A 19,278-nucleotide genomic window follows, 5' to 3' on the forward strand; every position below is an offset into this window, starting at 1 on the left:
TAGAATACAGCATGCTTTCTCGGATCTTGAGGATACTATTTTTGCTTATTGATGCCTACTTCTTTTTAATATTGGGGGAGATAGATTTCACCACGTACAGGAAGATATTCTCTATCATCTGTTTTATAAAGCTATTTAAATACAATCTGGTTGCTTCTTTTCATAGCACTTGATTCTGCACAGAAATCTCTTATTGCAGAAAAAAGGAAGAAACACAAAGTCCGGAGCAACTGAGTGTGCCTCATCTTTGCAACATTAATGTGGTTGCAAATAAGGTCTATGATAGTACAATTAGGAAGAAGATGCATAGTTTTATCAACCATTATTTTATTATTTATCAGTTTCTGATAAATTGTATTGTATAGCATGAACACTTGGGATCATGTGGCTCAGTTTATTTTAAATTGGAATTCACATTCCAAGAATACCATACATATTAGAATATGTAGACAATATATGATAATGCATTTTATGTTGCTCACTATTTTTAATGGAATATCCACTAAACATTGACATATCATTAGAAAAATTAGTTTATTTAAAAAAGAAAGCATGGTTCTCTGCTGTGGGAATTGTTTTTCTAGTAATAGATCTTGCTTCTGCAACTCTGCTTATCCCAGCTGCATCCCATTTTGTCTAACCTTTGTCTTAAGAAAGGATTGTATGTTCAGGTCCAGTATTTGGAAACTTTCTGATGTGTCAGCTGCATGCCTATAGATTCTCAGTATAACAGTGGGGGAAAATAATTGTTTCCCCACTTTTTGTTGCATCAAAATCAGATTCTTCAGCATAATTTTCCAATCTAAAAATTGTAAAAGAGCAACATCAAGAATTAACTTCCTTTCCTTGTAATTATATTATTAACACTGTAGGGATCAGTGTACAGTACTGGTTTCTGTGATAGTAGGAGGGGTGAAATAATTGAACTTTTAGTAGAAATTCATATGCAACATTTTTTGTATGCAACAGAAGTGGTAGATTGCTTCCTTTTGCACATAATTTCCACAGAGCCAAGGTTAGTCTCGTGCTTATTTTCCTTTTGAAAAGTATAACATTATAGATGTATTTGGATTGGATAAAGGTATAGGTAAACCCACACAGGATAGGCATAATTGGTTCATTAAAATCTAGGCCTCCGTCCTGGGATCTTTGTGCATATTAGTAGGTGGTAGGCAAACTGCTGTGTGCAATGATCTTCTCATTCTGATAGATGTTTAGGACTGGTGCCTTCACCTCCATGCAGGTGACAACATCATTTGCTTAGTACTTATGTGCATCGTGCAGGAGTAACATGTATACACATGCACTTTCAGATCCCAGATGCAGATCCTGCCCCCTGCATACATCACTTTGGGGCATACATAGGATCAGATCCAGAAGAGTGATGCAAGTTATTTTAGAAACCTATTTTAATGCACAGATAGCTCTTTCTGGATTGGGACAATCAATATTCTAGAATTCCAGGTGAACAAACCTAAATGCTGGTAGCTGCTGAAAATTGTGTGTGGGTTTTATTTTTCTTGTTGGGACTGTAGACATATTTCACATTTTTAGGGGGAGCCCTAAGCTGAAAAAAATACATGCATAGCATTACTGGATACTGGTGCATGTTTAGGTTTCTTGGTGAGTGGGCAACTGGGATATTTTTTTAAGCATGTTCATTGTGCTTACTAAATACATTAGGTCCGGAATAAGTGACCTGAAATGTTAATCAGCTGCAAGTTATATAGGAGTATTGTATGTGTTTTGGCTCATATAATTGTTAGCTTGTTAAAACATCAATAATGCCTTGCATTTTAGTACAATTTGAAAATGTGCTATTTATTAGGAGGCACTGAAGAGTCTCTGTGGATATGTAAAGCAGTGGTACCTCATTTGCTGTGACTGCTCAAGGCTTGAGAATTTTAGTTCCCAGTAGTATTTATCTGTGGAAGGCTAACCCGTTGGAATACATTTCAGCATTGTGATTATTACACCATTTGGTACATCTGAATTTTCAATTTTGGGTCTATTTACATATCCTAAAAATGCATTTTTTTAACAGGGTGGGGATGGTACTTGATTGGTTTAATTAAGGTTTACTTTGCCAATATGCCTCAGTGGCTTTGAAATTTTATTTTAGCTCTGAGATAGACATAATCTGGGTTCGGTGGGATAGGCTCTTATTCTGTATTGCCCAATGACTCCCTCAGATATGAACACTTAATTTTTTTTAGTCCCAAATATCTATATAAAAGCATTTATAATTGTAGTTGTGACCTGCTTACCTGGATTACAAAAATATCTTTTATTTAGTAAATTGATAACTTTTTAATCCAGCCATGAAATATATTTAGATAATTTATTCCTGCCTTTTAAAAATGGTTATAGGGCATGTTTTTGTAAATTTGCCGTCCAAATCTCTGCCTAACATATTGCAATGTAGAGTTAGAGGAATGCAGCTGCAGATTTTTCTGGTGACTGAAACCATGACATAGCGTAGGTTTATAAATGTGCCTAGTGCAAGAAAGACATGGATGTGGTAAACTGCTTCCAGTTTCCTGAAGCCTTAATTTGGTAGCACCTAAGGGCTCAGGATGGGGTATAACAATAGTTGTGTCACAGCTGTTGGTGTCATAAAACATGACATTTTGCTACCATCACAAAGCAGACATTAGATCTTAACTTGGGGGCTCATTTTAAGGATTTGAGTAGAGTTCAAAGTTGAAGAAATACTATTAATATATATAGTTGTTAGAGAGAACTGGCAGTTTTCACATGTCAAGTTCCTTGCGATGTGGTTGTCTTAAGTGTATGCTGCTTTTTCATTTGACAGTCAAGAAAAACTGGAAATATGTTCTATGTGTCTGGATAATCACCTCCAATTCTCAATAATGCTTCATATGTATTACCCCTCCCCCATTCCACAGTGACACCTTTGCAGGGATTTCAATCAGTGCAAAATATAGTTAAAACAAGAGTCCACAGGCTTATCTGAGGGCTTCATTTGCTGTACAGAAGTTATTTCAGATTCATTTTCACCCCCCCCCCGATATTGGACCTCCTTCTACTCCCAGAACCATTTGACAAGAAGTCCCTATTTTCACATCAGAACTATTTGGTTTTTTGACACGTGAGCTTCATATCATTGGGTCTTGAACTGGAGTTGTACCCCTTTGGACTGCATGTTTCAAAATGTATCTGTCGTTTTAAAAAATACTTTACGCAGACTGACCAAAAATGTTGTTAAAATAATTAGATTTTATTGTCAGAAATTGATTTTGTAGAAATCATTTACAGTATTGCTCAAGTAGAGTTAATAATAAAAACGGGTATTTGCAGTGTAAAGATATTTTCTTTGTATATTGTGACATAATAATTGGTGTCTTAACTGTTTATAATAACAAAGGTGTAACGGTTTCAGTCACATCAGCTACTGTAATTAATAAAAAAATGGAAAATTGTTTATAATTGATACTTTTCTGTATCTTGAGAAAATTTGCTTGGAGAACAGAAGAAAAGTCAATAGTATTTCAAATGATAAAATCAGATTTGGAAAATATATACATTAATTTTGTTTTAATTCTCAGTTGATGCTCCTTTGTATTACAGTGTTAGTTATTTTGGGAGTGCACCCCCCCCGCCACCTTTTCTCAAGCTCTTACACTTTGAACCTTTGTTTAAAAGTCTGTGAAGCTTCTTGGGTTATGTGATCTAAGTCTGTTGCTCATAAAAAGAACCCTAAGGATGTCTCTGTTCTATACAGCTCATTGCTTTATGTATTTTTCATGCTTTTCTCTCATAACTTCAATAATTATTGTGACTGCTTGTCCACTGCATAATTTGAAACCTGTATACTGTTTACGGCAGGCATCCTCAAACTGCGGCCCTCCAGATGTTGCTGAATTACAACTCCCAGCATACCCAGCTATATCTATTGTGTCTAGGAATGCTGGGAGTTGTAGTTCAGCAACATCTGGAGGGCCGCAGTTTGGGGATGCCTGGTTTACGGTATATAGGATTGAGTTTGCTCCTTAAAATAAACAAACAAATAAATTAAATTAAACAGGTAAAATAGGTTGTGTAGCAACCTACCAGTACCATCCGGTACTGTCTTGTTCAGTTTGGGGGTTTCCCCCTCTTTTAATAATAGCTGGATAAAGAACAACTGAGAATTAGGGAATAAGACTGTAAAAAGATACAATGTCATATATCAAACAATCCATCAGGTGCTACTTGTGCTACTATGACAAATATTTTTTTCTGCTCTTGAAAGATGCTCCTTTTTAGGTCTTCTCAATTCGCCCTACTTTTTTTGAATTTCGTGATAATCTGATAGCATCCTCAGATCAGGAATTCATTTTTTTGATAATGGATGTTCTGATAAATGGATTGGTTGTAAAAGAAATGAATGAATAACTGTTTTTTATGCAGTTATGTAAACCTAAGTGCCATTGATCACATTGGCAAACTGATCATGCCTCTATTGGTAATGAAAAGGTTTAAGAAAAGTGTGTCTCTAAAATAGCATGCAAATAAATATTATTTTTCTTTAAACAAGTATTTTATGTGGGATTTTATTCCCACAGAATATATTTGCTGACAGTATTTTGTTTAAAATTAAGGTAAAGTAAAATTAGAGAAGATTAAATTGTCAATTATTAAATAATTTTAAATGAAAATATTTTGTAACTCCATTCCTATCCCAGTTTTCCTGATCATTGTATAAAGATTTTTTCATCTCCCAATACTGCATCTATAGCTTTCTTACACAAGTGAATCTGCTATATTTTTACATGTTAAAACATGATTCAGTCTTGCCTTTTCACACAGAAGTTAAATGATTTCATAATAATTACTTATTTCAGCTAAAATGCTGCAAGGCTGCCTATCTTGATAATCAATCTAAACCTCAGTTTGTCTTGTCTAAAAAATAGAACCTTGAAATGTCTTGTAAAAGAAAAACAGGACCAATTTTTGCAATAGTTTTCCCAGGCAAGAAAAATGTCTTTAAATAAAGCCTGATTCTTGAAGTGACAAGAATAATTAGAATAAACCTTTTTGCTAGCAAGAAAAATTTCCAAGTATGATTTTGCAGTACAGGCCTATATACTCCACAGACTTGGTTAAAATTCTGTTTTCTGGAATGTTGATTGTTCAGATTTAAAGAAGATTTGGCTAAGTTCCATGATGAAAGGACAAAATACGAGAGATGTATGAAATATGCTTATGAGTCATTGAATTAAAACTGAAAGGGAAAGTATGCAATTAACATTGCTATTAGTTGAGAAGTCTAATGCCATAATTGATAGGCATGTACAGTTTTTCAGGGAAAAATAGTATGTGCACTCCATACACCTCTAAACTTTAAAAAGTTATTGTGCTAAATGCTTATGGCTCAAGAGTTTAAAGGGGAATTTGGTCTGTGTGTGTGTGTGTGTGTGTGAGAGAGAGAGAGAGGGAGAGACAGACTCTCAGAAAAACCTGCGAGCAGCACACCTCTGTGGATGCAAATCAAGTGTTATGGAGGTTATGTCAGTGCCTGAGGTTTTTAATCCTCATAAGTTCCCAGTCGAATGGATCTGATCCACTTTGCTGTTGATTTGTATAAGGCAAATAAAACCCAACAGCCATGTGTGGTGGGCACTTAGGAGTGCAATAAACCTCCTATTTTTGCTGCCTCCCAAATGCATGGAAAAACAAGGGGGTTGTCAAGCGCCTGATAGGCCATAATACATAGGGTGGATTGAGACAACTTGCTGCAATTAAGTTGGAGGGAACAGGGAGCTTATGCTTCCTCTCACTTCTGTGTCACCCAAACCTGCCAGTGTTGCGTTTCCTCCTGCCACATCTGTAGCCTACATTTGAAGTTGGGTGGAGAATGTTGGGTGCTGAAGGGAACCCAGCACTGCCAACATAACATTGGCAGGTTTGGACAATATGGAAATGAGCTGAAATAGTGGCTTTTACTGGGGGCGCGCACACACCGGGAGCCTCAAGTTCCCTCCACCTTACTTGAAGCAAGTTGTCTGAACCCACTTATAGTGGGCTACTGGTGACTGCATTCAGCTTGGTGGGTCACAAGTTGTGTATACTTGCACTGCATACCATTAGAAAGACGGCATTAAATGGTTGCCTAAATCAAGAGAGCTGGCTCCTATTAATTTCAATATTGGGTGAGTTTTTGTGTGTGTTCTTCTGCTTCCGTAGCTCTGTTGGGATAATCTGTGTTTGGAAAGATAGGGCTTTTTGATTGTAGTCAATGTTATATTTCTATATATAAGCAGAATCCAGTACCCAGTGTGAGGGTTACTACATATTCTGAAGAGGTGGGCTCTAAGAAGGTGGTATGTTTAGGGCTATTGTTGGTTTGGAATAGTATTCCAATCCTATAGTTGTACTAAAGCCGGAATATAACCAGCTCCTTGTATTTTGCCTGGAAACTTATTGGTAGCCAGTGTAGTTCTTTCAGGAGATTCTGTACCAACTGCAGTTTTCGGTCTACATACGAAGGCAGCCCCACATAGAGCACATTGCAGTAGTCAATTCTGAAGGTTACCAGCGTTTGTACCACTGTTCTGAGGTCATTTATCTCCATAAACAGACGCTGCTGGCATATCAGCTGAAGCTGATAGAAAGCACCTCTGGCCAACCCCTCAACCTGGGACACCAGGGAGAGGTTTGGCTCCGGAAACAGCCCTAGACCACATACCTGTTCCAACCCCGCACAATAAGTACCTTCGTTTTATCTGGATTCAATCTCAGTTTGTTATCCCTCATCCTGCTCATCACTACATCCATGCTCATTACTACATTCAGGGAGGTTATGCCTTTTCCTGATGATATTGACATGGAGTAATTGTTACAGCCCTGTAATAATTCTCTATGGAGGAATAGGTTTGAGTGTCATCAGCTTACTGATAATACCCTGCACCAAATCCGATCTCTCCGAGCGGTATTGTATTTACAATATTTGATTAATAGTATGGTTTGTATTAAGGTATGAGATAATGCTACAGTCTTGTGTCCAGTTTTAAACATAAATTTGCTGCCCACGTAAAAGTTCATTTTTGAATACAAAATGACATTTGATGTGTACTTTTACTCTGGTCAGGGTGGTGTTCTATGGGTGGGGACTTCTGTGATTTCCCCATTGTCATGGATGGACCATCATCTGGTTAAGGTTGGACTTACAACCACGTCCCACCTCCTCAGGAGTGAGGGGCATATTAGGATGATCTGCCCGAGAAGGTTATTGGATTCCAAGAAGCCTTGGAAGGATTTAGTGTTGGCTCTGCTGGTGATCCTGTTGATGCCGTTGTGGAAAATTGGAACAGCAAACTCACCAGGGCAGCAGACATGATCACTCATAAGCGTCCTCTCTGACCATCTTCAAAACTGACCGCTTGCACTGTTTCCTCTAAGGCGTGCGTGCAAATGCTCACACATTTTCTGGTGTCCTCTCAGTTAGTTTTAGATCCCACTCAGATTGAATTAGGAAGGCCCTACTCTGAATGCATGTGCACATACATTGCCTTGATATTGCTGCCCAGAACAAAACTCATTCCGCACAGAGATGAAAAAAATTAGAGGGACCACTGATCCCTTGGTATATGGAAGAACTATGGGGGTTGAAGCAATAAGGTAGACAACTGGCGTGCAAGTGGAAAAAGACTCGGTGTGAACTGCCTTGAATTTCTTTTAATAAAGGTCAGTATACAAATTTAAAAAGACTATTTGAATCCGACATATTACAGCATAGAGCACATTAGAAGGTATATGCTCAGGCAATATGTGTGGCAAAGAAGCGATTCTTTTCTGCCCATATTGCTTCCGCAAGTTCACATCCAACAGAGTTGTTCAGGGTTTTGAGAAGACTAGTATCTGCCCCTCCTCCCTTGAATCAGAATCTGGAACCATTGCTTACCCGCTGTGATGTATTTAATGAATTCTTTGTGGGGAAAGTCTCTCGTATTTGGATCGACTTAGACTCAGTCTCCACAGTTACTTCAGTGTCTGATGTGGAGGTGTCCAGTGACTCCTCTTGTGTGGTTAAGTTGGAATTGTTTCAGTTTGTGACTCCTGAGATGTGGAAAAGCTGATTGGAACAGTGTGGCCTACCACCTGTTCTCTTGACCCTTGTCCTACACGGCTTATACTACCTGGCAGGGGGGTTATTGTAGAAGGCCTGGTAGAGATTATAAATGCTTATCTGAGGAAGACAGAAGGAGTCTTAAGGAGGCAATTATTAGACCTCTTCTGAATAAGCCTGCCTTGGATCCCTCAGAGTTAAGCAACTATAGACCTGTCTCCAACCTTCCATGGTTGGGCAGAGTAATTGAGAGGGTGGTGGCCCCCCAGCTCCAGGCAGTCTTGGAGAAAATGGATTATCTTCTAGACCCATTTCAGACTGGCTTTTGGGTGGGCTATGAGGTGGATATTGCTTTAGTAGGCCTGATGGATTATCTCCAACTGGGAATTGACAGAGTGTGACTCTGTTGGTCCTTTTGGATCTCTCAGCAGCTTTTGTTTCTATCAACCATAGTATCCTTCTGGAGTGTCTGAGGGAGTTGTGGGTGGGAGGCAATGTTTTGCAGTGTCTTCACTTCTCCCTCTCTTGGGCAGATTCCAAATGGTGTCCCTAGTCTTCAAAATGTGAACTTTTATGGTATCCCCAAAGGCTCCATACTATCTCCAATGCTTTTTAACATCTACATGAAACCGCTGGAAGAGATCAGATTTGGTGCAGGGTGTTATCAGTATGCTGATGACACCTGTTCTGGATGGGAGTTACACTTCCCCAGAAGGTATAGGTACACAGTCTAGGGCTGTTTCTGGATCCAAATCTCTCCCTGGTGTCCCAGGTTGAGGGGGTGGCCAGAGGTGCTTTCTATCCACTTCAGCTGATATGCCAGCAGCATCTGTTTATGGAGATAAATGACCTCAGAACAGTGGTACATACGTTGGTAACCTTCAGAATTGACTACTGCAGTGTGCTCTATGTGGGGCTGCCTTTGTACGTAGACTGGAAAATGCAATTGCTACAGAATATGGCAGCCAGGTTGGTCTCTGAATCATCTCGGAGAGACCATATTACTCCTATACTAAAAGAACTACACTGGCTACCAATAAGTTTCCAGGCAAAATACAAGGTGCTGGTTACCATAAGAGAGCTGGTCTTGTGGTAGCAAGCATGACTTGTCACCTTAGCTAAGCAGGGTTTACCCTGGTTGCATAAGAAAGGGAGACTAGAAGTGTGAGCACTATAGGATATTCCCCTTAGGGGATGGAGCCGCTCTGGGAAGAGCATCTAGGTTCCAAGTTCCTTCTCTGGCATCTCCAAGATAGGGCTGAGAGAGATTCCTGCCTGCAAGCTTGGAGAAGCCGCTGCCAGTCTGTGTAGACCAGGGATTCTCAACGTTGGGTCCCCAGATGTTATTAGACTTTAACTCCTATAATCCCCAGCAAATGATCACTGGGCCTGGGGATTATGGGAGTTGAAGTCCAATAACATCTGGAGACCCAACATTGAGAATCCCTGGTGTAGACAATACTGAGCTAGATGGACCTGTGCTCTGACTCGATATATGATAGCTTCCTATGTTATAATCTATAAAGCTCTAAACAGCTTAGGCCCAGGGTATTTAAGAGAACATTTTCTTTGCCATGAGCCCCATCACCACCGAGATCATCCGGGAAGGATCATCAGCTATTGCCATCAGCTCACCCACACAGGGATGGGCCTCCTCTGTTGCTGTCCTGTGACTCTGGAATGTGCTCCCAGTTGAAATAAGAACCTCCCCATCTCAGACAACTTCTAAAGACTTATTTTTTTCACCCAAAAAACCTACATTGTGGTTTTAAATTGTTATAAGGTTTTCACTTTTAATCTGTTTTGTGAACTGCCCAGATATAGAAGTTTGGGATGGTCTACAAATTTGAAAAAACAAATATATTCCATATAAAACAGTTTGTTTCAGTTGAACAGCTTATTAGACTTATAACGGAGATCCCGAGACAATACTATGAAAGAAGCAATTAATATTCCCTTGATTTTAAAATTATGTTTGTGGCCTATATAGATAGAGATCTATAGATATATAATGTGTGTGTGTGTGTGTGTGTGCGCGCATGATTTTTGCTGCTCTAGCCTTCCTTTTGAAGTCCATTGGGCTTCCCAAAAATATGTCTTTGAGGGTCACACAATCCTTGGGGACATATTTTTTGAGAGACACAGTGGGCTTCAGAGGGAAGGAGAGTTAGGCAAAAATTACCTCTACCCCTTCTTGCTTGTGCAGCATTAGTCTGGATGTCAGACGCTGCCTTTGCTACATCTTAATTCTGAAATGTCCTGAGATCTGTGTAATCTCTGTGTTAAAACTTTAGTTGGAAACATTTTTGTGGTATTCTTTTAAAAAGTGTCCCTTACAATAATGAACATTTTCTTTGAGCAAGTGCTATTTTCAGTCTTTCTTAGGTGGGGAAGCTGCTGTTAAGAGTAGGTAGGAAGCAGGACTGTAACTATCCAGTGCATTCCTATGTATCAAATCTTTAAATACCTGAAGAACTAAGTACCATAGATTCCTAAACTAGGTGTTGGAAAAAACGTTCAAACTGACCACTTGTTTGTTCCATATTTTATGGAAACAGGCTATGCCTGAAAAGACTTGTGTTTTGGGTGGTATACAAATGTGTTAGAACTAACACAAACTAATTTGTATGTGTTATTGTTGTTTAACAAGTCTTAACTGTAAAATATGAAAACAGTATAGCTAGTATTAGAGCCGAGAACTTCAGTGAATGCACACACTGAGAAATTATTATGTGGGTAGAGTTAATTTTATTTTGCAGTTCCTCTAATAAATGAAGATAAGCAGTTGCTTTAAGTGGTACAGATAGTTTGTGTTCCCTGTGTTCTGTCAGGGTGATATTTGCAATTGATGTTTATAGTTAACTGTTATTTACATCACTGCATTTGTATACATTTTTTAAAAACATAGGAAATAGCTAGCCTCCACTAATGTCATTTTAGTGTTTCTGTTTTAATCTGGACTCGTTTGCACAGCATGAGAAAAAAGGGCTGGTGTCTGGAGTTGATTCAAAATGTGGTATGCATTAGAGTCTGTAAAAGTTTCTCACATGAAGCAAAGTGGTTTGCTTGCATGGCATCACATGATCAAAATATTTTTACCCTTGGTGCTGCCAGAAGCTATCTATTGCTTTTCAACAATCTCAGTTGTTGGGCGCTGTGCCAAGATGTTTAAGACAGCCCCTTACGTGAGCTGTTCCATTCTTAACCTCCTTGACTGAAGTGCCGTGACCTTCACATATGTAGATTAGCCATGTGCTCTGTGAATTGAAACTTGCTGCCTCAGGAAGAAAGGGTTTTTCTTTTTATTCCTGAGGGAATTTGACAGCCATTCATCCCTGACCTGGGCAGAGGTAATGCAAGGAAATTGGATTCAAATGGAATGCACATACAGATAACACACAGGCAGTATACACAGACAAGTAGCTCTCCTGCCTGGCAGAGGAAAGAATAATTCACTGAGAAAGATAAGCTGCTGATTTGGATGTTGTGAAAAAGAAGTGTAACAGGAGAGAAGTTGAGGGGATATTTTGTTTATTTGAAGTAATAGTTTCTGACTGCTTGTTGTGCAGTTGTACACTTACCACGGTCTGTTCCTTTGTAATAAGAAGCTAAGCTTCTCTTCCTTTTGTAAGAATACTGGATCTGATTAAACATCTTAGAAAACCAAATGTACTCATATTTTTACAATCCTTAATTTTTAAATACACACATTTTCTTATGTGTTTTAAGAGTTATGTGTTTTAAAAGGAGCACTGTGCTAATTTAACACATTCTTTTTAAAAAGAAAAAAAGTTAAATTAATTTGTAGAGTGTGATTGGGTGAAAATGAAATTCCTTGTTAATCAGCTGTAGCTGTTGCTAGAAAACAGACTTCTATGTGTGTGATTTTTGGCTGACTACAGCAAAACATTAGTGCAGTATGCAAATATATAGAAAATATTTTGGAGTAAACTTTAGTATTTTGTATTATCACCCACACATTGTCATTCACTAATACAGTAAGAATTTGGCTATAGTTTTCAGATAATTGAGATGTAATCACTGTATAAAGGAAAATATAATAAGTGGCATTAATCTCTTTAGGAAAGTATAAAGAGCATCGAGATAATGTACATTTGCTTGCTGTACATACCCTAATTGGGCCAGGAGATGGTAGTCAGTTCTCGGAAGGAAGTGTTATGCTCTTCCATCCACTGTACCAGTTATGAGTGCTGGGAGCTCCAAATGGGCAGCTTCCACAACTCTGGACTTTTTTAGGAATCTCTTGCAATAATTTTTGGGTCACAGTGCTGTGGACATGACTACAGTAATGGCTGCATTTTTATAGGTGAGCATCTTGTGTTGGTTGAAATACTTTGTTATTGTTAGTTTAATCGTACTATATTTTATCACTTGTATTTTTATTGGACAATATTTTTTGCCCAAAAGGACAGCCTTATAATATTCCTCAAAGGTAACTTGATGGGAGACAAGTTGGAGACTTGTTGGAGACATCACTTTCGTTTTCCTTAGTCACTTTTACAGGAAATGCTTTATTAAAAGCACAGCAAATTTCTGTACTTCTGGGAGTTAGCTTGATGTAAGGGGGTGTTCACGTCCTTAACCTCAGCTAACCAATGGGCTTCATAGGTGCGTTTGACGCTGTGGTGCCGCTGGGAGCCCTGATGTTCCTGGCGGTTCTCACAGGTAGACAAGCCCGGGCTTAGCTGCCCTAGCCCAGTCTTGGATGCTCATAGAACAACCTCATTGTTTCTTACTGTTTTTGGCACTGTGTATCTTCACAGAGTTTATTGTAAGTCCACTTCTGATATTCAAATGCATTTGGGCATCTCCATTTATTTTTAGAATCAGCTATTCAAAGTGGGTTTTTCATCTCGGCATTTGCTGTTGACACTAGGGAGTTGTCTTGCCCTGTGCTAGGCCTTTAACTTGTAGAGTAGTTTGAATTAATTAAAAGCATGTCACCTTCTTTAATGCATGCAGGTCCAAACCTATTTGGATTCTCTTAGAAAAGCAAAAAGACGCATGTGCTTGAACTTCAAAATGAAGCTTACTGTAATGTTTGTAGTACTTAGTTAAAAGATTTGTCATTTGGTGTGTTAAATTTTATATATTTTTACAAATACAGCCAGTTGTGATAAGTGCCACAAACCTCCAAAACTTCTTCCAAATAAGGCACCAAAATAGAGGACATTAAGATGTTTCCATTTCCAGAGGTATTGCGATTCATCTTCCTTTGCTGTTTTCCAGGCTCTGTCCCTGTCCCTCCCCTCTTTTAAAATCCTTTTGATAACTCAAACAGCCACCCCCTACAGAGAAGTCTGGTAGCATGTGTCTGCTGTCACTTTGAGATTCAGTGCTTGGGAATATGTGAAGAATCTAGAATGTGTTTGAATATTTTCTTAGCTTACTATTCAGACTTTCTATGTAAGATCCAGGTGCCTTTTCTAAAGAGGGACATTCATTCCTAAGAGATGGAGGTTGCACCTGATATTTTAAATTTCCAGCACCAAAAGAGCAGCAGGGATGGATTCAGATATACAAATGTCCTCCTCCCACAATCACTGCAAAATAAAACTCTATTAATGGACAACAGCAAATTGAAAAATAATGCTGAGGAAGTATATTACATTTGTAAAGTAGTTTTATTTACAGTTTTAGTTATATTTTGTTTTTATAGGGTCTTCTATCAGAGCACCTTACCATTGGACTGTTCACATTTATTTACGCCCTGTCTTGAAAGTTTCATAGGTACTTACATTGAAAGCTTCACAGAACCTTTTTCTCAGAAGTGTGGAGTCCATGTAGATCTCATACATATTTTTCATACATTTGAGCAATAAGAGTTTGTGTGATTTGGATAAGGAATCTTTATTTGACAAATTCCTAGACAATTTGCAGCATAGTCCTCAAGAAAACCAGTTTCTTCTTGTTTTGTTGGATCTGATGGTGTATTTGCTGGAGGGAATTTTCTAGGTTGAAAAGATAAGGTGATTCTATAACATTTGTACTCCTATTAAAATGTTCTGATATTCAAAACATTCAATTTGCAACTTTCCTATTTTACTTTTGTTATAGGGACTACCCCCCGCCCCATTTTTCCTTCCTGTTAAGTGGCCCAAGCCATTTGCCTCCACATGAAGTGGAGCTTAAGCAGAAGGCCGCTGTGCAAGATTAAATGGGCGTTCCCCCTTATGCTGCTGTGTCATTCTCCTAACGACCCTTTTCAGCCCTTTAAACCCAGATCACAGACAGCCTCAGATTATGTTTCCACTTTACATTCAGATGTTCCTCCAAATCCTGATTTTGAGAATCTAGAAATCATGTACTCCTTACTCTCTGCTTGAGAGAGAGGGAGAATAAAGAATGGAGAGAAAAGAGCAATTTGTGACCTTTCCATATTTGCTATTTCAGCCAATGCCAAAAGGGAAGGATTCCCACTAGGAGAAGATCTGGGGTTGCTCACAAAGTTCTTGCCATAGCAAGGGCAAGGAGAGGCAACGAGGTGCCTTTGTGGCACCAGGGTTTGTGGTACTATGCGTACCCACAGCTAGCAAAGGGGAGCAGTTGGGTTCCCAAGCAGTCAGATGCAGGGGCTAGCCCACAGCAAGACCAAGTACAGAATGACCCAGCCTCACATTTTATCTCTAGGATTCTGCTCAGGAATCTAGGGACTCTCAGGTAGTCAGGCACAGGGATGCTCTTGTGGCAAACCCACTCAGAAGGTGACCCAGTGACACTGGTTTGCAAGAGTGTCCAAGGCAGTTCAGTGAATGTCTCCCTGCAGCAGTCCTATGCCAGAACCTCATTATTATTATTATTATTATTATTATTATTATTATTATTTATTTAAAATATTTATACCCCATCCCTCCAGTACACTACTGCTTGGGGTGGCTCACAACAATAAGATAGATACAAGATACAATAAAAGTAATAAAATTAACTAAATTAAACAAGAAAAGAAAAAAGAAGAAAGTTGTCAGATTAAAAACCACAAACATTAAGTTCAAATTAAAACTGAAAATTGTAAACCGCTAAAGAACCTACCAGATATAACAAAAAATAATAATGGAGCATTAAAAAGCCTCCTTTAAAAGCTGCATTTTAAGATATTTAAAAAAAAAACACTGAGGGAGGGAGAATGGCAAAGCTCTTCAGAGAGGGTGTTCCAAAGCCGAGGGGCCATAACCGAAAAACTGAAGGGCCACAAGCTGTCTCTAATCCTCGCCAACTGGATCTCTGTTAGTGGCGGGGTCATGAGCAGGGCATGAGATGATGAGCGGAGAGCCATGGCAAATTCATTCAGGCAAATGCGGTCCGACAGGTACCCCGGCCCCAGGCCGTGTAGAGCTTTAAAGGTCAATACCAGGACCTTGAATCTAGCCTTGAAGCGGACCAGTAGCCAATGAAACTGATGCAGGATGGGTGAAATACTCGTGAAGTGACTTGCACCCATGAGCATCCTTGCGGCAGCATTCTAAGTGGGGTCGAGGCTAGTGATTTCAGCTTGGTACTGGTAGCAATTCTGGACCCCATGGTCTAGTGCTCCAACTTAGAGCTCAGCACCCCAGTGATTCAGCTTAAAGGAGGATAAAGTGTGAGTACATGGCAGGTACTTGGCTGGGTGAATTTCTTGGGGCGGTAGCGTGCAGCTTGAGCCACCCAGCTCCTACAACAGAAGCAGTGAGAACAGTCTTCCCTCTAATCTTTTTCATCTACGTGCAGAGTGAGTTTTGTTCTGGGCAGCAATAGCAAGGCAGTATGTGTGCATGTGAATTCTGAGTGAGGCCTCCATGATTCAACATGAGCAGGATGGAACATTAACTGAATGGACATCACAAAACCTGTGTGTGCATGCCCATGCGCACACCTTAGAGGGAATACTTACTGAGAATAGATCCCAGGAACCAGCTACTCATGTGTCTACGCAGGAAACTCTAAGCCTAATATAATAAGGCTATGAGGCCTACCACATGTCCCCTAGATCCTTGCCCCTCCTGGCTGGTGAAGGCCTCCCGGGAGGGGTTGCAGACCTCCCTTGGGAATATTATCCATCTTTCCCTGGAGACGGGGATTTTCCCAGGAGAGTTGAAGGAGACATTGGTTAGGCCACTTTTGAAGAAGCCATCGCTGGATGTCTCAGAGCCAGCTAACTACCGCCCGGTATCAAATTTGCCTTTTTTAGGTAAAATGATAGAGCGTGCGGTAGCAGTACAGGCATTTTTGGAGGATGCCGTGATTCTCGATCCCTTCCAGTCTGGGTTTTGGCCTGGGCATGGGGTAGAAATGGTCCTTGTTGCCCTGGCTGATGATCTCCGTTGCCAGCTTGATGGGGAGGGTTGGCGCTGCTGTTGCTGTTAGATCTCACAGCAGCGTTCGACACTGTGGACCATGATATTCTGATCCACCGCATAGCTGATGCTGGGATTCGAGGTGTGGCCTTGTTGTGGCTGCGTTCTTTCCTACAAGACCGGGGATATAGTGTGGCAATGGGCGATGAGAGGTCTTCACGTCATGTATTAATGTGTAGCGTGCCACAGGGGGCTATTCTCTCACCCTTGCTGTTCAATATTTATATGCAGCCTTTAGCAAAGCTGGTGAGGAGTTTTGGGCTAGGGTGCCATCAATATGCGGATGACACCCAGCTTTTTCTGCTGCTGGACGGCAGGGCTGAGGACACCATAACTCAGCTGACCAGGTGCTTGGAGGCAGTTGTAGACTGGCTGAAGCAAAGTCGTCTACGGCTTAATCTGGATAAGACTGAAGTTCTGTGGCTGGGCCCAAAGAGGTCAGGGGGGAGTTTTCAATTACCGACCCTTGATAGTGCTTGCTTGATACCTCAGCCTGCAGTGAAGAGTCTGGGTGTGATTCTTGATGCCTCTTTGAATATGGAAGCTCAGATCATGGAGGTCGCTCAAAAGGCCTTTTTTCAGTTACGCCAAATACGGCGGCTAGCCCCTTATTTGTCTCCTTCGGATTTGGCCACTGTGATCTATGCGACAGTCACTTCTAGGTTAGATTATTGCAACTTGCTTTATGTGGGGCTGCCACTGTGTCTAACTCAGAGATTGCAACTGGTGCAGAATGTAGCGGCCAAGGTCCTTACTAAGGTGCCTTGGCGAGCACATGTGACACCTTTGCTCTTTCAGCTGCACTGGTTGCTGGTTGAGGCCCGGGTTATGTTTAAGGTATTAACTTTAACATTTAAAGCCCTACATGGTATGGGCCCTCCATACCTCCAGGACCGCCTTGTTCGATATGTCCCTCGCCGGGTCCTGAGATTGGCCACAAGTAATACCTTGGTGATCCCAGGCCCTAGGGATATTAAACTGCAATCAACAAGAGCCAGGGCCTTCTCAGTGGTGGCCCCGGCTCTGTGGAACGGTCTCCCGGATAATATCAGAGCTCTCCATGATCTGTTGGCCTTCCGCAAGGCATGTAAGACTGAAATGTTCCGTTGGGTGTTCGGTCGCTGAGATAGCTGGTCGTAGAGTGATCTTGTAATCCATGGTTACTATGTCATGTGGAATGAGTACTGTATGGAGTTGGGGTTATGACATTATGTAAGAAATATTTTATAGAATTGTGTTGTTTGTAAGCCGCCCTGAGTCCTATGGGAGTAGGGCGACATATAAATCTAACTAAATAAAATAAATAAATAAAATATCCGAAAGGCAGGAAAACTCTAGATACAAAAGTGGATAAAGAGGACTGACTTAACTAGGGTGAGGATGCAGCAGTGGCTATTCAGAGGAAGTCCAAAACAAAAGGGCTCTTCTATGCTAAATCTATATCACTGCCTTGGGACCTGATTTTGATTGCATTCCTGGATGTTTTGTACTATTTAAAGGCTCTCTAGTCCTATATGGTTTTAAGACTTATTTTGTTGTGTCCAGGAATTCTGTCTTAATGAAGAATGCACAGGATCCAATGAGGATGGCTGCATCACCTTTTACTAGGCAGCCTTTGTAGGTACAGTCTCTGCACAACAATATTGCTTAATCCAAGTAGAGGACAATTTCTTGGATGGCACCAGGTGCCCGTTTATGATCTGTTTTCATCACTTTCTGTGGCAAATTAGAGTGTCCCACAGAGGACGGGACTGGGAAAGAGGCTGTTTGTTAACATTCAGCAGAGCATCATCTGAACTGAATATTGCTCCCTCAGCCCTCATGAGCGGTGTAGTCAAGCCGGAGCATGTGGGAATGCCATTCCTGAATTTCTCCTTGCCCCGGGTCCCACGTGGCACTGGCAGGGGGACAGGGGAAACAAGTGCCGGGAGCCAAACTACTCTCCCCAGCATCCCCTCCACCATGCAGCACAGAGCACACATTCACATAGCCTGCTCTCTGCTCACTCCATTGTCCAGTCCCCTGGACAGCCTCAGCGCCTCTCCAAAAAGGCTGCTCTGTGTGTGTACAGGCGGCAGCAGCATTGCTTGGAATGGCAAGAGCCAATCTCCTGCCTAGTTGCCGGCCTGTAGGCAGTGGTGAGTGAGCCAGTGAGCAAGCAAGGCTTGGTAGGGCTCCCTCCTCCTCCCTCCTCCCATGCCATGCATGGCTGCCTGCCTGCCTGCTTCCTTCCTTCCTCCCTCCATCTGGCCCGCCGCCATCTCTAGGCACTCAGGGTGTCAGACTGAAGGAGTTTGAGGCAGCAGCAGGTCTGCGCCGCCCTCCAACCTCTTTTACTCTTCTCACCGTGGCTCCAGCTGACAAGAAACTGGGGAGGCCACGATGGCAGCAGGGACCACAGACAAGGGGGTTCAGAGCAACAATGTATTCTTATTCCAAGCTCTTGCCCAAGCTGCCCACAAAAGTTGGTGGTACTTAGGATGGTGGCCGGGAGGGGAGGCTGCTCTGGCTTTCTCCCCCCACTATCCTCCTTCTCCTGCAGAAACAGCTGACTAGGGAGGTGCACAAACTGAGGTTTGTGCGCAGGTTCAGTGCCAGGGCGTGGTGGCAAGCTGTGCTCCTCCCAAGAACCTACACATGGTGCCTGACTCCCTTTTTACCAGATGTTTTCTATGTATGCCAAGGTCAGGTGTCCATTACCCAACCGCAGATGTGCGGAACTGCGGATGGTGAGTCTGTGGATAGTGAGGTAAGCCTGTATCATGTTTCTGTATAATTGAGCCTTTGGAGTCAGGCAGTATATAAATAAAATAAATAATAAATAAATATAGTTTCACTAGTGTTTTTGTGGTA

At 41.0% G+C, this 19,278-nt stretch overlaps 1 protein-coding gene across 8 annotated transcripts in view; it reads left to right on the forward strand.

The window, feature by feature from the left end:
* The window catches only part of ARID1B (AT-rich interaction domain 1B), a 676,179-nt gene that overhangs the window by 5,257 nt on the left and 651,644 nt on the right, over positions 1–19,278 (forward strand). The gene's annotated exons all lie outside the window — the stretch shown is intronic.

Source organism: Hemicordylus capensis, chromosome 1 (genome assembly GCF_027244095.1).
Source record: "Hemicordylus capensis ecotype Gifberg chromosome 1, rHemCap1.1.pri, whole genome shotgun sequence".
Taxonomy (NCBI): domain Eukaryota; kingdom Metazoa; phylum Chordata; class Lepidosauria; order Squamata; family Cordylidae; genus Hemicordylus; species Hemicordylus capensis.